Below are 27,018 nucleotides of genomic sequence, written 5' to 3'. Positions count from 1 at the left end.
TATCTCATGATTTACAATTCCATTGCTTACACCGTTTCTTCTATAAGAAACTAGACTCAATAAGCTTTAAATTTCATATTTTATTCATCCTCTAATTAGATTTATACAATTTTTGGAGATTTTTCAAAGTTAGACTATTGCTGCTGTCCAAAACTGTTTTAGTGCAAAATGTTGATTTTCATTTTGCCCCAAATTTCTGATTCATACAATTCAGTCCTTACTTAATTAACCCCTCAATTAAACTAATTTTCTCAATTAATACTTTTCCTAGACATTATGAGTTATTTCATAACTATTGAAATTCAGAATTTCCACATAAAACTCTAACTTCAAACTCTTTTACAATTTAGGTCCCAAACATTCACTTTCTATTCAATTCTTTCAATAAAATCATCATATAAACAATTTAAAGCTCTAATTCTATGTCAAATCATCATATACTTCCAGCACATATTCATAGAAACTTTCAATTTCTTTCATAGAATCAAGAACTAATGAATTCAACAAATGGACCTAGTTGTAAAAGTCACAAAAACACAAAAATTTCAAGAAATAATCAAGAATTGAACTTACTTGCAGTAAAAATATGAAAAACCAGCTTAAGGGAACTCTTCCATGGTGTTTTTGCTGATGAGAATGCAGAAAAATAAAGAGAAATCTAGATATTTCCACTTTAGTCCTAGCTTTATTAAGTAAATTTTGCAATTTTCCAATTTTGCCCTTAATTCCCCTTATTTTCTTGGTGATTTCATGCTCTTGCCGTCCAGCCCAAATAGAACTTGGGTTTATTTGCCTTTTAAACCCTCTTTCTTTTATCATTTAAGCTATTTAATCATTTCCCACAATTTGCATTTGATACAATTTAGTCCTTTTTGTTCAATTAGCTATCAGTACTTTAAAATTTCTTGATGAAACTTTAATACTAACTTATTAACACTCCATAAATATTTATAAAAATATTTATGGCTCGATTTAAAATTCCCGAGGTCTCGATACCTCGTTTTCAATTTTAATTATTTTAATATATATATATTTTTTAGTACATTTCACTATTTCAAAATGTTTCCTAACTTCACATTTAACTTATACTCACTAAATTAATAATATTTCCTACTCATTTGTCAGATTTAGTGATCTCGAATCACGTTACGACACCCTTGAAAATTAGGTCATTACAACTCTTTGTTCGATAGGTACACTTGCCTACATCGTGATAATAGTTAGTTTCAAGAACGATTAATTATAAATATTTAAAACCTATCACGAAATCACGTGATCAAGTTTTTGGTGCCGTTGTCGGGGAACTAAGATATTAGGAACACTCAATTTTTATTACTTTAGCCATTTATTTTTCTTGTAATTTAATTTAATTTAATTATTATTATTATTTATTAATTTTTTTCTTTCTCTTGGCAGGTTTTTATAGTTTATGACTAGAAGAAACCCGTCAGGACCACTACTTTTTGAAGAAGAAATCGATCGCACAGTTCACAGACATCAAAGAGAAATAAGGTGAAGCTTAAGATACATAGAGAACGAGCAAGAGGACGATACTCAACCCCCAACAGAAGAGATGGCTGAAACCAAGACAAGCAGCTACCTCCTGCAATTGCGGTTAATCAAAATCCTGCTCTACACACTATGTATGATTATGCTAAACCTTCTTTAACAGGAACTAAGTCGAGCATAGTTAGACCTGCTGTAGCTGCAAATACTTTTGAACTAAAACCTAACACTATTCAAATGATACAACAATTTGTTCAGTTTGATGGTTTGTAGGTTGAGGATCCCAACGCTCACTTAGCAAACTTCTTAGAACTATGCGATACATTTAAAATTAATTGTGTTTCTGATAATGCCATTTGTCTTCGGTTATTCCCTTTTTCATTGAGAAACAAAGCTAAACAGTGGTTGAACTCATTACCACGAGGGTCAATCACTACTTGGGAGCAAATGACCGAAAAATTTCTATTAAAATATTTTCCGCTGGCTAAAACGGCTAAATTACATAATGATATCTCTTCGTTTGTGCAGATGGACTTAGAAACTCTTTAAAATGCATAGGAGAGATACAAAGACTTACTGAGAAGGTGCCCTCACCATGGGTTACCGCTTTGGCTACAAGTTCAAACGTTCCATAATGGCCTGAATCCTTCAACTCGACAAATGGTTGACACAGCTGCTGGCGGAACCATCAATAATAAAACACCTGAAGATGCCTATGAGTTTATAGAGGAGATGTCACTGAATAACTATCAGTGGCAAGTCATGAGGACTAAGCCAACTAAAACAGCAGGCGTCTATAACGTCGATTCGATTACTATGCTGTCAAACCAGGTAGAACTTCTAAATAAATGATTGATGGTTTACTTGGTTCTACTCAGGTACATCCAGTAATGAGGTGCAAGACGAATGGAGGAGGAGCATGCACAGAGTATCAACCCTTCAACCCTAGCATCGAGGAGGAACAAGTCCAATATATGGGTAACAATAACTCTCGATCCCAAAATAACCCATATAGTAACACTTACAATGCAGGTTGCAAGAACCACCCCAATTTCTCGTGGGGTGGTCAAAGAAATCAAAGACCACAACATCCTCTGAGTTTTCAACAACCACCCTATTAACAGGAAAAGAAGCCGAACCTTGAAGAGATGCTCTCAAAGTTTATATCGATGTCAGAAACCCATTTTCAGAACACCGAGACAGCACTTAAAAATCAACAAGCGTCGATCCAAGGGCTCGAAACTCAGATGGGCTAGCTTTCCAAACTAATCACCGAACGACCACAAGGTTTCTTGCCAAGTAATATTGAACCCAACCCAAGGGAACAGCTCAACGCAATTAATATTCAAGATGACGAAGGAGCCGTTGAGCCTGAACCAAAACTGAGGCAAGAAATTGTGGTAAGCAAAGGTCAAGATGAGGTAGGTCATAATAAAAACAAATCAGTGAATGTCGAATATAAACCTTGTGTACTATACCCCAACGCGATAAGGAAAGACCGCTCAGATGAACAATTTGGTAAATTCTTTAAACTCTTAAAAAAATTGCACATTAACTTACCATTTATTGAAGCTCTATCCCAGATGCCAAATGCAATGAAATTTTTAAAGGAGCTTTTAGCAAATAAGCTGAAGTTGGGTAAGGCATCACATGTGGAGCTAAATGCATTGTGCTCAGCTATTCTGCAAAATAAGCTACCGAACAAATTAAAAGATCCAGGGAGTTTTACGATTCCTTGCTTAATTGGTAGTTTAAATGTTAATAATACATTAGCTGATTTAGTGGCTAGTATCAACATCATGCCTTACAAAATATTTAAGCAACTAGGTCTCGGGAAACCCAAACAGACTAGGATGAGCATTAAATTAGCAGATAAAACTATAAGATTCCCTAGGGGTATTATTGAAGATGTGCTAGTTAAAATCGATAAATTTATATTTCCCATTGACTTCATTGTTCTAGACATAGAGGAGGATATCGATACTCCTTTAATTCTAGGAAAGCCCTTTTTAGCGATTGCTAAAACAATTATTGATGTTGGCACAGGTGAACTCACACTCCGTGCAGGAGATGAAACAATCACCCTTCAAGCTCACAATTCCGGCAACACATTGGAAATTGAAGGTGATCGTCTAAACCATTTTACTAAAACTGACAATATGGTACAACCTTCTTTACAGGAAATGAGTCTGAAGGAAGTACATGAGCCATTCTCAAGCAATAGTAGAGGACCTATTCATGAAGATCGAAGGCTATAAATCAAGGAGCTAGATGAATGGCGGACGCATAAACCGAGAACACCCGACAAACCAAATCTACAATAGAACGAGCTCAATACCCTTCCAAATCAACTTAAGGTTAGAGATAGAGTCTTATTAGATGCCGCAGATCCCCACATTGTCGCTACCACACCGAATGAAGAAATCCCTCTTACGGTACTTAGCATTTTCCCATTCGGTACGGTCAAGGTGAGTTATCCCAAGTTTGACATTTTTAAGGTAAACAACACCCGTTTAAAACCTTATTATGATGAGATTGATAGCATGAATGAGGAGTATAAACTCCTCAAACCACCATCATCATTCAACTGAGAGGTAATTCGAGCTTAGACTATAAATAAGCGCTTCTCGGGAGGCAACCTGAGCACTAATTGTATTAACTTCTTTAAAATTTAGCTTTCAAACATCTAGGTCACTAACAGAGTCTTTGAAGCACAGGTTCCCAACTCCACACGGCCGATCACACGGCCGTGCTTATGGCAGTGTGACCACCACGGACGGAAACACGGCCGTGTGAGACGGCCGTGCGAAAACAAGGTAAAAGTTATCTTTTCCAACACGGGATGTGATAAATGAACACGGGCGTGTGACCTGGCCATAGGCAAATCTGCCAAATGAAGACGGGCGTGTTACACGCCCATGTCTAGCACCCGTGGACGACACGTTCAAAATAACACGAGCGTGCGCAGAGGTACACGACCGTGGGAGAAACAAACCACACCAGACACGGCCGTACGACACGATCATGTAGCCACACGGCCTAGACACACGGGCGTGCCAGAAGGCCGTGTGACAACATCTCAATTCGCGATGAACACGGACGGGACATGAGCCACACGAGCGTGTGCACCGGCCGTGCCACTTGAAAAATTAGATTATTTCTTTTATTTTATTTTTCTTTTATTAAGTTTTTAAGATTCATTTATTTTTTAAACACGGCTTATCTTTATGAATACTATCAGATTATTCCGTTAACTCTCTTTTTATCATTCAGAATCATGCTTGCCCTCCAACTTTATTTCCAATACTCGATCTCGCCAATCCAAGAATATCATCCATTCTTAATTCAGGAAGTTTCACTTCTCTCTCTATCTTATTTTTATATTCTTTTCAATATATCTATCTTTGTACATTGAGGGCAATGTACATCTTAAGTGTGGGGGTATTTATTTCATTCTTAGAAAAATCCCTGAATGACTGCCTTGTTCTCTTGGAAAGCTCTCATATCGTATTTAGGATAAATTTTGATTACTTTATGACGATGATTGATATATCTTGAATTAAAACATAGGCATTTATGCATTGATTGTTTAAACCTCAAGACATTAGAGAATCAAGCATGATAAGTTGATTGTTAAGAATTTAAAATTTTAGGTTGTTTCCCCAAAGTTTAGGTATTACTTTGAGTTAGAATTCACAAGTTTTAAACATCAAAAACCCATAATTTTTGTGAGATTATTGAGCCTTTTGAGCATCTATTAATTCATTCATGTTCACCTTTATTATTGCTTTGAGTGCATCAGTATTGAACTGTTATTCTAGAACTTGATTGATTATACATGTCGAGACCACACCATTTGATTTGACATGTCAAAATGATTAAGGCATTTAGGATTAACCCACTCATGCCATGAAAAGCCTACCTCCACGATTAACCCCTAGTAAACTCCTTTGAGCCTAACAAGCCATTTATTGTATTACCCTTAATATTAACCCTTAACCCATTATTGTTGAAATCCCCTAAATTAATCCCTATTTTTGTCGAGATTTGAATCGAATAAATTGCTTAGCCATGTCTTGTTCGTAATAGTTAGTCTATGTTATTTAACTTGTTCTTAAAACAAAGAAAAAAAAGAAAAAGAAAAAAACATGTACACATATTAGTAGTGATCTTCTGTTTGTAAGCTTCAGTATTTAAATTCCATAGTCAGAGAACGAGTTATGTTGCACGTAAGTCATGATTAAATATTTTTCTAGTTAAGTAATTTTTCAACTCAATCTCGATTCTAACCCTTTTTTTCAGCTTGTGACCACACCCCCTAACCAAGCCTCATTACAACCCTCTAAAGACCTTTTGATTGATGTATCATCTTAAATTATAGTGGTGGAGATTTGATTTTCATGCAAGCCTATGGTAGTGACTTTTCAGTATTGACTATTGAGTGCTTCATGTATTGTCTTTAAACACCTCGAGTGATTTGAGTGAATCTTTAGTGAGGATGTGAAACTCTGTGATATTCTGAATCAAAGGTAATTACTTAGATGAGGGGAGACACCTATTGTCGAAACCATTTTTAAATCGAGTTTTGGAAAATGAGAATCGACTTTAAGAAAAACGAAAACGGGAGTCGCCACCAATCTTTTTAGGTGTGATTGGATCACCTTATAAAATGTTTTGTTTTAAAACATTAATTTTGGTCTACGAAAGTCGAGAAAACGGATTCGAGAGTCGATTACGTACGAGGAAGGGTTAGCACCCTCGTAACGCCCAAAAAATTGGTACCTAATTGATTATCAAGTGTCTTTAATGTCGGAAATTTGAAAGTTTTAAGATGCAAACCTCTTTTAATTAGAATGTCTCAATTTTGAAAATTAAGGCTCACTTATTTTAAACGAGTCAAAACATCACATCCAGTAAGTTAGGAGGCAACATTTTAAAACCTTCGAAACTAAACTCGTCTTTCGAAAATTTCTATCTCGAAAAATTAAAACGCCATATCCAGTAAGTTAGGACACTATGTTTTGAAATCTCGAAATAATTGTTTAAGTTTTGAAAACTCAAAATCACTTAGAAGGGTGATTGACTATTCGAATTCAACGAGAAAAGTCGCAACCCAGTAAGTTAGGGCACTACCTTTTTCGAAGTTTCCAAACATCAAGCATTGCCTTTTTTAAAAAAAAAACCTTAGAATATTATTTTAAATGACGTTTTAGGATGACATATTAATGCATCATGAAGCATAGATGTACAAAATATTCTAACATTTCCATACAAACATAAATAATATCATTAAGACAAAACTAAATAACATGAACATACGTTTAATGAAAAAATCATACTAGGGTAAATATAAGATAATAAACAAATAAAAATATGACTAAACTAAAAGAAAAACATAATAATGCAAAAATTATACAACAATATATATCATAAAACAGCATATAAAAAATAACTAAACATAGCATATAAAAAATGAAACTATGCACAAATAAGATAAATGACATACACTAAAAAATGAATAAATAGAACATTTACAAATTATAAAAATATAATGCAATAGTTCAAAATACATGAAATGATAATATAATATATATACATGCATAGAAAATATATATTTGAAAATAAACTATATAAAAGGGTTAAATATTATAATATATAAAATACATAATCAAATGTATAAAAGATAGGAATAAATATACATATTTGAAAAATGAAGAAATTAAAATAAAAAAGGGTTGAAAAACTAAGATAGATGAAGAATAAAATAAGAACAAACCACAAAGAGTAAGAACGCAAGAGGGAGAGAAATTTGAGTGAATGCTCTCAAGAATTCTTATTGCTTCCCAAAACTTAAGTGATTTACAATGAAGGGAGAGGCCTCTATTTATAGTTGAGCCTCCCCAAATCCAACAATATGATCAATTACATCAACGGTTAAGATTAAAGGATATCTACAAATTAAATCTCCAAGATTACAAGATCATATCTTCAAGATTGCATATCATATCTAAGATTGCATATCATATCTAAGATTGTATCATATCTAAGATTGCATATCCTTAAAGATTATATTTCCATATGAGTCAAGCTCATAGATGGACCATCAATCTTTTCAAGTAATGGGCTATTTCGATTGGGCCAAATTATATGTTTGTAATTTTGTACTAGACTTGGACTTTGTTTTTTTTTTTTGAAATTATTTCTGGGCCCGGCCAAAATTGAGTGTCTCTGATTGCCCTCTTTGCTCATTCTTTGTGTATGAGAATAGAGCAAAGACTATAAAAGGACCAATTTTGCCCGGGCTCGCCGAGTCTTGAGTTTTAAATCCTTGATCTTCTTTAAATGGCCTCTTGACGGCTTCAATTTGCTTCATTGCAACTTAGGAAGGTGATATCTGCTATCTTTGATCTGCTCCTCGTCTAATACAGAGACGCCAAATATGTTATCATCGATCTGTTTTCTAACAATACAGAGATGCCAAATCATCTTAGATTTGCTTCATCGTAAGTACGCGAAAACCAAATCAACTATGTCTTCGATTTGCTCCTTGTAAGCAAAAGGATACCAAACCATCTTGGATCTGCTTCAGTCTAATCATCTGAAGGTTAGATCTGCTATGTGTCTGCCCTCCGTCGAATATGAAGACGTCAAACATCGATTTGTTCTCTGACAATACAGAGATGCCAAATCTTCTTAGATTTGCTTCATCGTAAGCTCGTGAAAGCCAAATAAGCTATGTCTTTGATTTGTTCCTTGTAAGCACAAGAATGCCAAATCATCTTGGAACTGTAACGCCCTAAATTTTTGGGAATTCTGAAAAAAGTTTGTAAAATTAAAAATTCTGTGTTCTGCTTGTTAAGTGTAGGGTTAATTGTGATAGTGGGCCTCTAGAAGGCCCAAGCTTAGGATAAAACCCGATAGTTTTAATTAATTTTAATTCTATAAGAGAAAGGGGTTCTAGTAAATTAGGCTTTGAGGAATTAATTGTGTAAAATAGATCACAAGGAAGTAAGTGGTGAAGTGGCATGTGGCGCCACGGGAAGGCTATAAGTGGCGGTGGAAGCTAGGGAGGACCTGGTTCAAGCCACAATGACAAGAAATCAAAGGATTAATTTTATGAGCAGAAAAGGTAAGTAATGGAGCAGTAAAAGTCTCGGGAGGGTTTGAATTGCTCAGGAGATTGAGTAAGGAGGGGATAAGGAGGAGGATTTAGGAGCTGATCAAGGAGGATGGTGTTGGCCGAATAGTGGACTCTTGAGGAGCAAGAGTTGGCCAGCCAAGGGTTTCTTTAGGGGGGAAAATTTCGGCTAGGTCAAAAGCTAGGTATAAATTTGGCTTTTGGAAGTGTTGTGCCATTTTTTCTTTTCTGACCATTCTTCCTTCTTTTCCTTTCTTTTCTTTTCTTTTCTCTCCATCTATCTTCCTTCTTCTTTCCCCATAGCGAATCCTTCCATTATTCTATTCATCTCCACGTTCTTATCATTGTTCTTAAGCCTTATATACAAAAGCGAAATCCCAAAGCTTGATTCTTTTTGTGCCGATTTCTTTTAACCAAAACCACATCTCTTCTCTTCATCATTTGTGGCCGATTCACCAGCCCTCTAAAACCTCAAGTTTTGACGACAAGACCATAGAAAAACCCTCTCGTTTTACCTTTCTAAACACAAGTTGCAAAAAGCCGAAAACCTCACATTAAAAGGGACTTGGCCGAATACTGGAGTCACTGAAAGCTCGAATTTTGTTATCATCTGAGGGCTTAGATCTACATCGGGATCGAGTGGGAAACTCATTGGAATCATTCACTAAGGAATCGGTGGTAAGTCTTCTCCAAAACTTAGTCTTCTTACATATTTTAGGAAAAGCCGAAATCCCTAAAAGTTAGGGAGGTTTTCGATTTGGACTTGTAACCCTGAGGGTTCGTAATAACTATTTTGTTTTGGTAATAGCGTGATTTAGAGGCGGTTGATCAAGGGCTTGGACAGGTGGAACGATCGGATCTTTGGAGTTAACCATCTTTCGGCACTAAGGTAAGAGCAATAAGGGTTTTAGGCATGTTTGGCCGAATATGGTAGGGGACTATATACTCAATCTTATTTTGATATTTGGAGTAATATTAAGTGATTCAATTGTAGGCAGTTCATGTGGATCTAGTCGAGGAAATCCCAAAACAGGTGTGTAACTGACACCCTCTCATAGGTTAGATCGGCAAAAGCCGAAATACCGAAAAGTCGGTATTTTGGGCACTTGCGAGTGTGCGAATGCTCGTAAGACGTATGGGTAATTATTACTGGTAATCGAAAGTGATAAAACTGCAGTACGCGCGATTTCGTGCGTTTTGATATTCTAGGCTTAATGGGCCAAAACTGGGTTAATGGGCCAAAACTGGGTTAATGGGCCAACGGGCCCAATTCGGTAAGAACACTCGGTAAGTGTTTCTGGCTAAACGTAATGGCTACGATATGCATGAAAACCTTAGAAATAGTTAAATGTACTAGAATACCCCTATGTATGCAAAATTACCATTATACCCCTATGTATGCAAAATTACCGTTATACCCCTAGGGTTAATTTTGTCTGAAAAGCATGATGAATTAAATCTGTATGATGTATGCCATGAATGTGTATCTGTTGCATGGGGTCATGGGTTATATTATGGAGGAAGCGTCCTGGTGGCTATGCCACAAATTATCTGTTCTGGTGGCCCTGCCACATATATCTGTTCTGGTGGCACTGCCACAAAATATCTGTATCTGGTGACTCTGTCACATTTTCTGTATCTGGCAGCCATGCTGTATATTTTTGTGGCGTGTAGCGGTTGGGTGGGTCGAGTAGTCTCCCCATATGGTGAAAGGATGGTATGGGGGTGTATGTGGTTGGATATGGTTGGGTTTCTGCATAAGCATGATATATCTGTTCAGTGCATTACGGGCCAATGGGCTTTATTCGATATACGCTTCGGGTGAGGCCAACTTATTACATCTCTGTGCTTAGAACCGATTTAGGCTATGGTTGGGTTGAATTACACATCGAGTTTCCCAAAACTCACCCCTTATTTTCATCCTCGCAGGTAATCCTCAACCATAGTAGGCTTGGAGCTGTGAGGGATTCGGACTGGCCACATGTTTCTACGAACCTGGTTTCTTTCTGGTGAATTGGACGTCCTTTTAATTTCATTTATGGTTTTGGGTTTTAAGTGTAATAAGGCCGCTTAACTATTTTTATGGTTTTGTTTTACTTTTATTATTTTATTTTATTGTGATGAAAAAGAAAACTATGATAACTAAGGAAAATGGGTTAGCTTTAGGACGCGTTTCCAAAAACATTAAGTGATTTCAAAATAACACGATTACAAGTAAGATTTCCGCCAAGCAAACGTTTTCAAACTTAATCACTTTATTAAGATGGACTTAACCAAATGATTTTCTCACAATTTTACGAAATGTTAGAGTGTGGCAATGGCGGTGTGCATGTCTAGGATTGGATCCGAAGGGAGCTTGGTACTTAAACAGTCCGACAGACTCACCTCCTCTTTTTCTGGTTTCCTACCTGGTGCACAGCTCTTATTCACTTTAACCTATATTAAAAGTATCTTTTACATCACCAACTAAGTTTTTCCAAACTAAGTAATACGGAATGTTTTGTACGCATCAATGTGGCGCACCGGATCCGGTCATAACGTCTAGGCCGGGTTTGGGGTGTTACATTTAGTGGTATCAGAGCCTAGGTTGCAACAACTCGGTTGTGGATTGAGTTTACAATAACGAAGTTTTTAAAAAAAAAGTTTTTTTGGACTGTAAAACTCTGTTTTCAAAATCTGGAACAGGGAGTGGCATTCCGGATCTCCGGCCCAAGTCTGTAAGTATTTTGAATTTTTTTTCTCTTCTGAATATATATTATCATGCATCTTGAAACTTTACTAGAATAGTCTAGATAGGATGCTCTTGAAACCCTAGAAAAGCTTGCTAAAGATGAGGCGTAGCTAGACATCGATTCTGAAAACCAATTACAATTCTCATGCGAATCATAAAACATCTGTAATAAACATTGGAATGATATTAATGCATAAAATTCGTAATCAGATAATACGATATGAGTACGCGAGCAGCTCGAGGTAGAGGCCGTGGACGAGGCCGAGGAAGAGCTCGAGCGGGATCTTCGTCTTCAGGACATATGCCAGCGGCAGAAGCACCAGTACCATCGGCAACGGAAGTGGAATCACATGATCATGGTGTCGGGGATGACGCCCTGTCGCAGGCTATGCTTCGAGTTCTGGAAAGGGTTGCCGGGGCAAGTTCGGGCAATGGAATTCGAGGATCGATTTCTGAACGACTCCGGGCTAATGGAGTGGAGATCTTTAGGGGTGTATCTGGTGTATCCCCGAATGTGGCAGAATATTGGTTGGAGGCCACGGAACAAATCATGGATGACTTGGACTTACGTGAGCGGTGAAAAGGGGCGTGTCGTTCTTTGCAAGATGAGGCTTATCAGTGGTGGCTCACCATGAGGGATGGAACCCCAGCTGATAGGGTTACTTGGGAGCTGTTTAAGACAGCCTTTAAAGGAAAGTACGTTGGGGCAAGTTATATGGACGCCCGTAGGAAAGAATTCCTGAATCTGGTCCAAGGAGGCAAAACTGTTGCTGAGTACGAGGCTGAATTTCGAAATTTGAGTAGGTATCTTTGTGGGAATAGTTGCTACTGAGTATGAGCATAGCGTTCGCTTTGAGAATGGACTCGAGATGACCTTAAGGTCTGATTGCTCCTTGAGGAGCGTGACTTGCGGTTCTAGTGGAAAAAGATAAGATCACGAGGAGGTAAAAGCGTCGAGAGGCGAGAACCTTGAGAAAGATCGGAACCGTTTAGGAGGATTACGGACCTTGGTGGAGCAAATTAGAATGCCAAAGGGCGAGAGTGGAGGAGCAGATTCGAGCCGTTCGATGAATATGGTTAGACCGCCAATCTGTGGGGATTGTGGTAAGGTACACTTGGGTGAGTGTAGGAAGCGTTACGGTGCTTGTTTCGATGCGGATCTATGGAGCCTGAGTTAAGGATCGCCCACGAGAGTGTTCAGGCTCAGTTCTTTATCTTGAGGTTGTTCAACCCATGAGAGGTGGACCACAACCACCGAGAGGACTTGGACAAGGTAGGGGCGGAAATGGAAATGGTCGAGGTCAAGGGGCGCCTGGCAGGGGAGCCGGAAATGCTAAGGCTCGATAGCCAGCGTTGGTGTATGCAGCTCATCGTCGAGAGGAGGGTGGCCTTTTGATGTCATAACCCAGACGTTTTAGTTTCTAATATGTCGTATACTGCCTTGGTGGATATTGGATCTACTCATTCTTATGTTGCGTGTGCCATATCTGGGTTATTGGGAGTGCATTCTGAGAAGATAGTGAGTGGGGTATCTGTACTAAGTCCCTTGGGTCACTTGGTTAGGGTAGACAAGCTGTATAAGGATGTACCTTTAGAAACTTAAGGTAGGATCTTTCCTGGTGATCTAATGGAGTTGCCGTTTGGAGAGTTTGATCTCATTCTGGGAATGGATTGGCTTGTTAGGCATAAGGCGACTACGGATTTGTCTTGCTAAGTGAATGGTGCTAAGGACCACGGAAGGGATGAGGTTATGGTGATAGGTGAGCGAAGGGACTATTTGTCTAATGTGATATCGCATTGAAATTTGAAAAGTGGATTGGGAAAGGTTGTAAGGCCTATTTGGCATTTGTAAGTCAAGCAGATGTAGAGGTCGACGGTGAATAAGGTTAGAAGCGTAAAGAGTTCCAAGATGTCTTTCCGGAGGAGCTTTAGGATTGCCTCCAAACCAGAAGTCGAATTTGGAATCGACACATTGCACAGGACGACACCGGTGTCCATTGTACCATTTAGGATGGCACAGAAGGAGTTAGTGGAGTTAAAGGCGCAAATTCAAGAATTGTTGGATAGGGGCTTTATTAGACCAAGTGTGTCTCCATGGGGAGCACCGGTGCTATTCGTGAAGAAGAAGGATGGGACGATGCGCATGTGCATTGATTATCGCCGATTGAATAAAGCGGCGATTAAGAATAAGTACCCTCGCCAAGGATTGACAATCATTCGACCAGACTTAAAGGGCTTGTATTTTCCAAGATCGATCTTCGATCCGGATATCATCGATTAAGGGTCAAGGAGGTAGATATTCATAAGACAGTATTCAGGACTCGTTATGGTCATTATGAGTTTCTGGTTATGCCATTTGGACTAACAAAGCGCTCTGCGGCGTTTATGGATCTCGATGAATCGTGTGTTCCAACCATTTCTAGATCGGTTCATGGTCGTCTTTATTGATGATATTCGGTATATTTCGAGACCGAAGCAAAACATGATGAGCATCTACGCCTTTGTGTTGCAAGTGTTAAGGAGAAGGAACTTTATGCGAAGTTCACAAGTGTGAGTTACGGTTGAGGAGGTAACCTTTTGGGACATGTGGTCTCTGCAGAGGGGATTAGAGTGGATCCTCGAAAGATTAAAGCAATTTTGGAATGGAAGCCACCTAGGTCGGTTTCAGAAATTCGAAGTTTCCTAAGGTTGGCAAGATACTACAGAAGGTTTGTGGAAGGTTTTTCTGTGATGGCAACACCTCTCACAAAACTCATAAGGAAAGGAGTACCGTTTGTATGGACGGAGAAGTAGCAAGAAGCTTTTGAGAGGTTGAAGAAAGTTACATTGAAGCACTGTGTTAATTCAACAGAGTGCAGGAAAGATTTTCTTGTGTGCTGGTGATGCATCACACGTAGGTTTGGGTTGTGTGTTGATGCAAGAGGGTAAGGTGGTTGCTTATGCGTTTCGACAACTTAAGCCTCACGAAGGGAACTATCCCACTCATGATTTGGAGTTAGCGCAGTGATCTTTGCACTTAAAAGTGGAGACATTACTTGTATGGAGAAAGGTGTATTATATACACGATCATAAGAGTCTCAAGTATTTCTTGACTCGAAGGAACTGAACCTTAGGCAAAGGAGATGGATCGAGTTGCTTAAGGATTATGATTGTTCAATCGAATATCACCCAGGCAAGGCTAATGTGGTAACCAATGCTCTAAGTCGTAGAGCTGTATTTGATCTGAGAGCAATGTTTGCTCGTCTAAGTCTGTATGATGATGGAAGTCATTGGTGAATTGCAAGTAAGGCCAACTTTGGTGGATCGAGATTAAGGAAGCAGTTGAAAGATGAGTCTTTAGTCCCTCGTTTTCAACAAGTTAAGGAAGAAACTTCGAGTTTGGGTTAAATGATGATGGGGTTACGTGTTTTCGAGGTAGAATTTGTGTTAGAAGGACTCGACTTGAGAGCAGTCAATTTTAAAGGAAGCTCATGGGGACTTTGTGCCATGCATCTGGAGGGAATAAGTTGTACCATGACTTGCGAGAAGCTGTATTGGTGGCACGGACTCAGCGAGAGGTAACGAAATTTGTGGGGAAATGTCTGACATGCCAGCAAGTGAAAGTTGAGCATCAGTTACCTTCTGGATTATTGCAGCCAGTAAAAATACCACTTTGGAAGTGGGAGAGGGTAACCATGGACTTTGTGAGTGGGCTACCCTTGACACCATCGAAGAAAGACTCGATATGGGTGGTTGTGGATAGGTTGACCAAGTCGGCTCATTTTATACTTGTTCGCACAGACTTTTCTCTTCAGAAGTTAGCCAAGTTGTATGTGGCGGAGATTGTGCGACTGCATGGAGTTTCAGTTTTGATTATCTCTGATCGGGATCCTAGATTCACATCTCGGTTTTGGCAAAAGCTGCATGAGGCGTTGGGAACGCGATTGAACTTTAATACGGCTTTCCATCCCCAAACCGATGGTCGATCGGAAAGAGTTATTGATTCGGAAGACATGTTGAGGGATGTGTTATTGATTTACGAGGTAGTTGGGAGGATTACTTGCCTTTGGCGAGTTTGCATACAACAATAGTTATCGATCGAGTATTGAATGGCACCTTATGAAGCCTTGTATGGGCGAAGGTGTCTAACACCTAGTTGTTGGATTGAGCTGGGGGCGACAAGTTCTTGGACTGAGTTGGTGGCGAATCTCGAGGATAAGGTCAAGTTAATTAGAGATCGGTTAAAGGAAGCGTCTGATAGGCAAAAGTCGTATGCAGATCTGAAGCGGAAGGAGATTGAATACTCAGTGGGCGATATGGTCTTCTTGAAGGTTTCACCTTGGAAGAAGATACTAAGGTTTGGTAAGAAGGGCAAGTTGAGTCCACGGGTCATTGGGCCTTATCGGATTTTGAAGCGAGTAGGCCTAGTGGCTTATCAGTTGGAATTGCCTTCAGAGTTAGACAGGATTCACGATGTTTTTCACGTCTCCATGTTAAGCGCTATCGTTTTGACCCTACTCATGTTGCGCCGGTTGCAGAAATTGAGGTGCGACCTGATTTGACCTTTGAGGAGGAGCCTGTACAAATATTGGATCGAGACGTTAAGGTTCTGAGGAGGAAATCTGTACCACTAGTGAAAGTGCTTTGGCATAACCATGGCAGAGAAGAAGCTACTTGGGAGCCAGAGGAGGCAATGCAACAACAATACCCTCATCTGTTCGGATCAGGTAAATTTCGAGGACGAAATTTCTTTAAGGTGGGTAGAGTTGTAACGCCCCAAATTTTTGGGAATTTTGAAAAAAGTTTGTAAAATTAAAAATTCTGTGTTCTGGTTGTTAAGTGTAGGGTTAATTGTGATAGTGGGCCTCTAGAAGGCCCAAGCTTAGGATAAAACCCGATAGTTTTAATTAATTTTAATTCTATAAGAGAAAGGGGTTCTGGTAAATTAGGCTTTGAGGAATTAATTGTGTAAAATAGATCACAAGGAAGCAAGTGGTGAAGTGCCACGTGACGCCACAGGGAAGGCTATAAGTGGCGGGTGGAAGCTAGGGAGGACCCAGGTTCAAGCCACAATGACAGCAAATCAAGGGATTAATTTTTATGAACAGAAAAGGTAAGTAATGGAACGGAAGTAAAAGTCTGTCAGGAGGAGTTTGAATTGCTCAGGAGATTGAGTAAGGAGGATGGTGTTGGCCGAATAGTGGACTCTTGAGGAGCAAGAGTTGGCCGGCCAAGGGTTTCTTTAGGGGGAAAATTTCGGCTAGGTCAAAAGCTAGGTATAAATTCGGCATTTGGAAGTGTTGTGCCGTTTTTTCATTTCTGACCATTCTTCCTTCTTTTCCTTTCTTTTCTTTTCTTTTTCTCTCCATCTATCTTCCTTCTTCTTTCCCCATAGCCGAATCCTTCCATTATTCTATTCATCTCTACGTTCTTATCATTGTTCTTAAGCCTTATATAAAAAAGCCGAAATCCCGAAAGCTTGATTCTTTTTGTGCCGATTTCTTTTAACCAAAACCACATCTCTTCTCTTCATCATTTGTGGCCGATTCACCAGCCCTCTAAAACCTCAAGTTTTGACGACAAGACCATAGCAAAACCCTCTCATTTTACCTTTCTAAACACAAGTTGCAAAAAGCCAAAAATCCCACATTAAAAGAGACTTGGCCGAATACTGGAGTCACTGAAAGCTCGACTTTTGTTATCATCTGAGGGCTTAGATCTACATCGGGATCGAGTGGGAAACTCATTGGAATCATTCACTAAGGAATCGGTGGTAAGTCTTCTCCAAAACTTAGTCTTCTTACATATTTTAGGAAAAGCGAAATCCCAAAAGTTAGGGAGGTTGTCGATTTGGACTTGTAACCACGAGGGTCGTAATAACTATTTTGTTTTGGTAATAGCGTGATTTAGGCGGTTGATCAAGGGCTTGGACAGGTGGAGCGATCGGATCTTTGGAGTTAACCATCTTTCGGCGAGAAGGTAAGAGCAATAAGGGTTTTAGGCATGTTTGGCGAATATGGTAGGGACTATATACTCAATCTTATTTCGATATTTGGAGTAATATTAAGTGATTCAATTGTAGGCAGTTCGTGTGGATCTCGTCGAGGAAATCCCAAAACAGGTGTGTAACTGACACCTTCTCATAGGCTAGATCGACAAAAGCCGAAATGCCAAAAAGCCGGTATTTTGGGCACTTGCGAGTGTGCGAATGCTCGTAAGACGTATGGGTAATTATTACTGGTAATCAAAAGTGATAAAGCTGCGACGCTTGCGATTTAAATGCGTTTTGATGTCTGGGCTTAATGGGCCAAAACTGGGTTAATGGGCCAAAACTGGGTTAATGGGCCAACGGGCCCAATTCGGTAAGAACACTCGGTAAGTGTTTCTGGCTAAACGTAATGGCTACGATATGCATGAAAACCTTAGAAATAGTTAAATGTACTAGAATACCCCTATGTATGCAAAATTACCATTATACCCCTATGTATGCAAAATTACTGTTATACCCTTAGGGTTAATTTTGTCTGAAAAGCATGATGAATTAAATCTGTATGATGTATGCCATGAATGTGTATCTGTTGCATGGGGACATGGGTTATATTATGGAGGAAGCATCACGGTGGCTATGCCACAAATTATCTGATACGTGGCCCCGCCACATATATCTGATACGGTGGCACCGCCACAAAATATCTGTGATCTGGTGACTCTGTCACATTTTACGTATCTGGAAGCCATGTTGCATATTTACGTGGCGTGTGGCGGTTGGGTGGGTCGAGTAGTCTCCCACATGGTGAAAGGATGGTATGGGGTGTATGTGGTTGGATAAGGTTGGGTTTCGCATAAGCATGATATATCATGCAGTGCATTACGGGCCTATGGGCTTTATTCGATATCTGTTCTAGGTGAGGCCAACTTATTCATCTCTCGTGGTTAGAACTGATTTAGGCTATGGTTGGGTTGAATTACACTGAGTTTCCCAAATCTCACCCTTACTTTCATCCTCGCAGTAATCCTCAACCATAGTGGGCTTGGAGCGTGAGGATTGGATCGCCACATGTTTCTCTGAACTGGTTTCTTTACGGTGAACTGGGCGTCCTTTTAATTTCATTTATGGTTTTGGGTTTTAAGTGTAATAAGGCGCTTAACTATTTTTATGGTTTTGTTTTACTTTTATTATTTTATTTTATTGTGATGAAAAAAAACTATGATAACTAAGGAAAATGGGTTAGCTTTAGGACGCGTTTCCAAAAACATTAAGTGATTTCAAAATAACACGATTACAAGTAAGATTTCCGCCAAGCAAACGTTTTCAAACTTAATCACTTTATTAAGATGGACTTAACCAAATGGTTTTCTCACAATTATCTGAAATGTTAGAGTGTGGAAATGGCGGTGTGCATGTCTAGGATTGGATTCAAAGGGAGCTTGGTACTTAGCGGTCAAGCGAGACTCACCTCCTCTTTTACGGTTTCCTACAGTGCTGACTCTCATTATTACGGTTTCCTACGGTGCATGCTCTCATTCACTTTAACCTCTATTAAAAGTATCTTTTACATCACCAACTAAGTTTTTCCAAACTAAGTAATACGGAATGTTTTGTACGCATCAATGTGGCGCACCGGATCCAGTCATAACGTCTAGGCCGGGTTTGGGGTGTTACAGGATCTGCTTCAGTATAAACATCTGAAGGTTAGATCTGCTATGTGTCTGCTCTCCGTTGAATATAGAGACGCCAAACTTCGATTTGTTCTCTGAAAATACTAAAATGCCAAATCATCTTAGATTTGCTTCATCGTAAGCACGTGAAAGCCAAATCAGCTATGTCTTTGATTTGTTCCTTGTAAGCACAAGGATGCCAAATCACCTTGGATCTGCTTCAATATAAACATATGAAGGCCAAATCTGCTATTTGTTTGCTCTCCGTCGAATATGGAGACGCCAAACTTCGATTTGTTCTCTGACAATACAGAGATGCCAAATCATCTTAGATTTGCTTCATCGTAAGCACGTGAAAGCCAAATCAGCTATGTCTTCAATTTGTTCCTTGTAAGCACAAGGATGCCAAATCACCTTAGACCTGCTTCAGCATAAACATATGAAGGCCAGATCTGCTATGTGTCTGCTCTCCGTCGAATATGGAGACACCAAACTTCGATTTGTTCTCTAACAATACAGAGATGCCAAATCATCTTAGATCTGCTTCAGCGTAAACCGTGAAAGCCAAATCAGCTATGTCTTTGATTTGTTCCTTGTAAACACAAGGATGCCAAATCTGTTATCTTCAACTTGTTCCCTATAAACACAGGGATGCCATGCTGAAATCTTCGATCTACTTCGCTGTAAGCACAGGAATGTTAGATCTGCTATCTTCGATTTGTTCCCTATAAACACAGGGATGCCAAATCTGCTATCTTCAAAATCATCAAAAATTCCAATACAAAACATGTTAATCCAAAACATATCTTTCATATTCCATCAGTTAACATCACATAGCTCAAATATTCATCAATGGCATAACTCAAAATATTCATCAAAATAAAAACTTCAAGCATGGGCTTTGTAGATAACATAGCAACGATTTCAAAAACATAAAAATTATCAAAAACCAAGCTAGTTACATACCTTGATTGAGCTTAACAAATGGCCGAACCCTTGAAGCTTTCTTTTCTTTCTTATTTTCTTTAGTTTCGGTCAAAAAAATAATATGAACACTAATGTCTTTATTTTATGTTTTATGATGTTATAACTTATTAATTAATTTACATATATAACCTTTATAATAAAATGTAAAACCATTATAAAACATGTCCAAAACCGTCCACTCCTATATTCAATGGTCTAATTGCATTATAAATACCTCCATTTTAAAAGAAAACAACAATTCGGTCCCTTCACAATTTGCCACCAAATTTTCATTTTACGCGATTAAGCCTTTTTATTAAATCGGGCACTCAAACGACAAAATTAAATTATGAAAATTTCATAGATATAAATTCACACATAATAAATGCAGAAAATAATTTTTAAATATTTTTTTGACTCGGATTCATGGTCTCGAAACCATTGTTCCGAATAGGGTTTAAATCGGGCTGCTACAACCCTCCCCCTTAGGGATTTTCGTCCCCAAAAATATTCCCGGTGAATAGGTTCGGATTTGCATCCTCTGGCTCCCACGTTGTTTCCTCAACTCTGTGTACTAATGGAATTTTCCTATTTCGCAATCACAAGCCAGAATGCGAATCGGTTCTTCCTCATATGTCATATCGGACTTAATCTCAATCTCTGACGGACTAACCATATGTGAGGGTTCAGATCGATATCTATGAAGCTTCGATACATAGAATAGATTGTGGATCTTTTCTAGCTCAGGTGGCAATAACAGTCTATAAGCAACTGGCCCAATACGCTTTATAATCTCATATGGTCCAAGAAATCTCGGACTCAATTTGCCTTTATGACCGAATATGAGTATTTTCTTTCACGATGAGACTTTCAAAAAGACTTTGTCCCCGATCTGAAATTCTATATCTTTTCGTTTCAAGTCCACGTATGATTTCTGACGATCTGAGGCTATTTTTAGACTTTCGCGGATCACTTTTACTTTCTGTTTAGTCTCTCTGATTAAATCGACCCCATGTATCTTGTTTTCACTGAGCTCATTCCAATACAATGGTGTATGACATTTATGACCGTACAAAGCTTCGTAAGGTGCCATTTTGATACTCGATTGAAAGTTATTATTGTACACAAATTCAATCAGAGGTAAGTATCGTTCCTACGTACCTTTGGACTCGAGAATGCAACATCTTAACATATCCTCAAGTATCTGAATAATTCGTTAGGGCTTGCCATCTATTTGCAAATGGAAAGCTATGCTGAAATGTAATTTTGTACCTAGAGCATCTTGCAGTTTCTTCAAAAATCGTGATGTAAACCTTGGATCTCTATCTGAAATAATAGAAATAGGTACTCCGTGTAATCTCACAATCTGAGAAACATAAAATTCAGCTAGCTTATCAAGCGAGTAATCTGTGCGAACTGGAATAAAATGAACCAATTTTGTCAATCTATCCATAATAACCCAAATTGCATCTTTCTTGCTCGACGTCAAAGGTAAGCCAGATATAAAATCCATCGTGACTCTGTCCCATTTCCGCTCAGGTATCATGATGGGCTGAAGCAATCCAAAAGGTACCTGATGCTCGGCTTTTACTTGTAGACAGACTAAACATTTTGAAACAAAATAAAAAAAGTCTCGTTTCATACCATGCCACCAGTAAAGCTGTTTCAGATCATTATACATATTCGCACTACCCGGGTGAACAGATAACCAACTGCTGTGAGCTTCGTTCAAAATCATCTGAATTAACTCTGAATTTCTCGGGACACATATTTGGTTTCTGAACCTCAAACAACCCTCAGAATCAACTTTGAACTCTGAATCAACATTTGAATCACATTGAGCTCACTTTGTTAACAAATCATCATCCACTTTCTGAGCATCATAGATCTGTTGAACAAATAATAGTCTTGCTTTTAATTCAGCTATTATCGAACCATCACCAGACATAGCCACATGTGCATTTATTGCACGTAAATCAAACAATAATTTTTGACTTAGAGCATCAACAACAACATTAGCCTTTCCCGGATGGTAATCAATCATAAGCTCGTAGTCTTTTAACAACTCTAACCATCGACGTTGTCTCAAATTTAGATCTTTCTGGGTCATCAAATATTTCAGGCTTTTGTGATCAAAATAAACATGACATTTCTCACCGAACAGATAGTGACGCCATATCTTCAATGCAAACACAATAGTTGCCAATTCTAGATCATATGTCGGATAATTCTTTTCATACGAATTTAACTGTCTCGAGGCATAAGCTATGACTTTGCCTTCCTGCATCAAAACATAGCCCAAACCATTTAAAGATGCATCACTATAGATAACAAATTCTTTACCCGATTCTGGCTAAACTAGCACTGGAGCTTCAGTTAATAGGGCTTTCAACTGATTAAAGTTTTTCTGGCACTTTTCTTACCACTCAAATTTAACATTTTTCTATAATAGCTTTGTTATCGGGGTTGCAATCATAGAGAAACCTTTCACGAATCGTCTATAGTAACGAGCAAGTCCCAGAAAACTTTGGACTTCAAAAACATTTCTCGGAGGTTTCCAATCAAGTATAGCCGAAATCTTACTTGGATCAACCCGAATACCTGATGCTGATACAACTTGTCCCAGAAAACTAACTTCGTGTAACCAGAATTCACATTTACTGAACTTCGCATACAACTGTTTATCTCGTAAAGTCTTTAGCACAAGTCTCAGATGTTCGACATGCTCAGTTTCATTAAGAGAATAGATCAAAATATCATCTATGAACACAACAACAAATTGATCCAGATACTATCTGAAGATCTGGTTCATCAAATCCATGAAAACAGCAGGTGCATTAGTAAGTCTAAAAGGCATAACCAAAAACTCATAGTGTTCATACCTCGTTTTAAAAGTAGTCTTTGGCACATTGGAGTCTTCAACTCGCAACTGGTAGTAGCCTGATTTCAAATCTATCTTCAAAAACACTGTAGCCCATTTCAGTTGATCAAACAGGTTATAAATCCGTGGCAACCGATATTTATTCTTAATAGTCACCTTATTGAGTTTTCTATATTTATTCTTTTTCACAAATAAAATTGGTGCACCCCAAGGAGAAAAACTCGGTCGCGCGAAACCTCTATCTGTCAATTCTTGCAACTGAGCTTTTAATTCTTTTAATTCAGTAGGCGCCATTCTGTATGAAGCTATCGATATCAGAGTCGTCCCTGGCATTAACTCAATACCAAACTCTACCTCTCAAATAGGTGGTAAACCCGACAATTCTTCAGGAAACACATCCAGATACTCACACGCAACTGGTACTGATTCAATCTTTCTTTCAGCCATTTTACTATCAAGCACATATCACATACTTCTAAGCTAACATCGAAGATATCACCACTGGTAAACCATTCAGATCATTAGATTAAATTCTGATAATCTCATCATTCTGGCACCATAAATCAATAGTCTTTTTTTTTTGGCAATTTACAACAGCATTGTGCAAAGTCAACCAATCCATACCTAGAATTATGTCGAACTCATCAAATGGTAACAACATCAAATCAGCCGAAAAACACAAATCTTGAATCATCAAAGGACAATTCTTACACACTTTGTCAATCATTACACACTGGCTGAAGGGGTTCGATACTCTAATCACAAACTCAGTAGACTCAACAGGCAAAGTCTTACTGAATACTAAGGTCTCATACACATAAAAATGAGTCGAACCAGGATCAATCAATGTAATTACACTAGTATCATAGAGAGTGAATGTACCAGTAATAACATTTGGGGATGAAGCCTCCTCGCGTGCATGTATGGCATAGGCTCTGGTAGGTGCACGAGCCTCGGATCTAATTGTTGTATCTTTAGTCCCTCTCTGGATGCTACTCACATTACCCGTATTTCTGGGTGGTCTACCTCAAGCTATAGTATTAATCGATCTCATTTTCTTTACTGGAATTTGTGCAGCTAACTTAGGGCATTCACAAACAAAATGATTCGTCGATCCGCATTTAAAATAGGCCCGATCATGCAATCTACAACTGCTAGGATGTCGTTTACCACAATATTTACACTTGGGTTGATTTGATCTAACATAACCAACACTAGCTGCTGAGGTAGCTCTCGAGCTCACAGGTGATCTATCCTGATCCCGTTTAGAATAACCCAAAGTAGCCTTAGAATGGTGATAAACGCCAAATTATACATATCTACACCCCAAATACTTGGCATATTTATGGATGCTTATTACTAGATTTGTGGATTTTGGTGCTCTTAATCCGGTTATTTCATGTTTTGTACTCAGGAAAGCACCAAGAGTCGAAAGGAGCAAAAATGAACTAAAAAGGGACAAAAACGGACCAAATCGAGAAGATGACATGGCCTAAGCCTTGCCACACGGGCATCTCACACGCCCGTGGCCTTCGGGGGTGTCGACCAAGGTTTTCACGATTCACACGGCCTGGCCATTGAGCCCACAAGGTTATGTGCAATTTAACGGATCGAACATGGCCTGGTAATCACGTCACACGGTCGTGGCACAAGGGCATGTCCTTTTTTCAAATAGTTGTATTTTACAAGGAAAAAGGTACTTAGGGAGGAAGAAATTCAATCCAAAGCCTATATAAACACCCTAAGTGTGACCTAGAAGGGGGCCGCTCTTTTCAAAACTTTTCTGGAATACAGTACCACACGCCGGGAATTACTTGAAGGAAGCCAGATGATCCATCTCAAAAGCTGGAGCTACTCCAAGACCGGAGATCTCTCTCAGAATTCGTTCACGGGTTTTAGAGTTTTCTTTATGTTTTGTTATTTTCATACTCTTGAGATGTACCCTTATTTTATTATGAACTAAACCCCTTAGATACCTAAGGGGGATAAAACCTATGATGGATCTTGTTATTATTATCTGAACTGTATGATAAATATTTGATTTGTTCTTAATTATGTGTTCTTAATGCTTGAGTTAATATTCTGGGTATTAATTCATGATTTGATGTGCTTTTGCAGAGGAGGAATAGACCCTGCCTAAGAGTAGAATTAGCATAATTAAGCGGAGTTGATCGAACGCCTAGAAATAGGGTTACGAGATTTTGCCAAATTAGGGTGAAACCTAATAAGGGGATCCATAGATCGAGTTAATGCAACTCTAGAGTGTTAATTAGAGAAAAGTCTCGATTATTCAATCTAGGGATTAGACGTTATTAGTCTTGAATAGGGATAATAACTTAAGTTAGGGATCTCTACGGAACAAGTCAAGTGAATAAATCGTCCAGTTTAGAGTCAGATAACAAGTGAAATCTAGGTGGATTCCTCCTTGGGTGTCTTCTTTATCAATTGCTTTTCTTCAAGTCTTTTTCCAAATTTTCTCTTTGCTTAAATTAAATCAGTTAATTAGTTTAAATAATTAGTTAATTAAAACAAACCCTTTTATTCTTAGGCTAGATAATAAAAAGATAGTTATTACTAGTACTTTTGGTTCCCTTGGGTATGATATCCCGGTCTTGCCATTACTATACTATTGTTCGATAGGTGCGCTTGCCTTTTCGTCGTGATAATAGTTAGTCTAGGTTTGATCTTCATTATAAATATTTATTACTTGTTACGAATCATGCGATCAAGTTTTTATTTATTCTGGGAAGCGAAATATTAGGAACACTAAATTTTTATTACTTTAGCCATTTATTTTTCTTATAACTTTATTTTATTTTATTTTATTATTTATTAATTTACTTTTTCTCTCTCTTGGCAGGTTTTTATAGTTTATGACTAGAAGAAACCCGTCAAGACCATTACTCTTTGACGAAGAAATCGATCGTACAATTCACAAAAATCAAAGAGAAATAAGGCGTAGTTTACACTACATGGAGAACGAGCGAGAAGACGATACTCAAACCCCAATCGATGAGATGGTTGAAAACCCAGGGGATCAGCTGCCTCCTGCAATTGCAGCTAATCAAAATCCTGCTCCACGTACTATGTATGACTATGTTAAACCTTATTTAATAGGAACTGAGTCTAGTATAGTTAGACCTGCTATTGCTGCGAATAATTTTGAACTAAAACCTAACACAATTCAGATGATACAACAGTTTGTTTAGTTTGATGGTTTGCAGGATGAGGATCTCAACACACATTTGGAGAATTTTCTTGAATTTTGCGATACATTCAAAATCAATGGCGTTTTTTATGATGCCATTCTTCTTCGGTTATTTCTCTTTTCACTGAGAAACAAAGCTAAACAGTGGTTGAACTCGTTACCATGAGGGTCTATCACTACTTGGGAATAAATGACCAAGAAGTTTTTACTAAAATATTTTCCGCCAGCTAAAACGGCTAAATTGCATAATGATATCTCTTCTTTTGTGTAGATGGATTTAGAAACACTTTACGATGCATGGGAGAGATACAAGGACTTACTGAGAAGGTGCCCTCACCATGGGTTACCGCTTTGGCTGCAAGTTCAAACGTTTTACAATGTGTGAATCCCTTGACAAGACAAATGATTGACGTAGTTGCTGGCGGAACCATTAACAATAAAACACCGAAAGATCCCGAATTCATAGAGGAGATGTCACTGAACAACTATCAGTGGCAAGTTATGAGGACAAAGCCAACGAAAACAGCCAGCGTCTATAACATCGATTCAGTCATCATGCTCTCTAATCAGGTACAACTTCTCAATAAAAAGATTGACGGTTTACTTGGTTTTACGCAGGTACATCCAGTAATGAGGTGTGACTCAAGCGGAGGAGGTGTACATACAGAATACCAATCCTTCAATCTTACAACTGAAGAGGAACAAGTCAACTATATGGGTAACAAAAACTTTAGATCTCAAAATAACCCATACAGTAATACTTATAATGCAGGTTGGAGAAACCACCCAAATTTTTCCTGGGGAGGTCAAGGAAATCAAAAGCCACAAAATCCTCAGGGTTTTCAACAGCCACCTTATCAAAAGGATAAAAAACCAAACCTTGAAGAGATGCTTTCTAAATTCATCTCGGTGTCAGAAACTCGTTTCCAAAATACTGAGACAGCACTTAA

The 27,018-nt window shown here is 38.5% G+C and overlaps 2 non-coding genes across 2 annotated transcripts; both read right to left on the bottom strand.

The window, feature by feature from the left end:
- Window positions 1–2,002: 2,002 nt before the first annotated feature.
- LOC128279725 (small nucleolar RNA R71) lies at window positions 2,003–2,108 on the bottom strand. The gene has a single exon (XR_008269922.1). It is a non-coding gene; the product is annotated as a small nucleolar RNA R71 (small nucleolar RNA).
- A 24,199-nt stretch (window positions 2,109–26,307) lies between these two features.
- Window positions 26,308–26,413, bottom strand: LOC128280247 (small nucleolar RNA R71). Its single transcript, XR_008270427.1, has one exon. It is a non-coding gene; the product is annotated as a small nucleolar RNA R71 (small nucleolar RNA).
- Between the last annotated feature and the right edge of the window lie 605 nt (window positions 26,414–27,018).

The sequence above is a fragment of the Gossypium arboreum genome, chromosome 8 (assembly GCF_025698485.1).
Source record: "Gossypium arboreum isolate Shixiya-1 chromosome 8, ASM2569848v2, whole genome shotgun sequence".
NCBI lineage: Eukaryota > Viridiplantae > Streptophyta > Magnoliopsida > Malvales > Malvaceae > Gossypium > Gossypium arboreum.
Note: the sequence above shows the minus strand (reverse complement) of the source record. Positions and strands in the feature narration are given on the sequence as shown.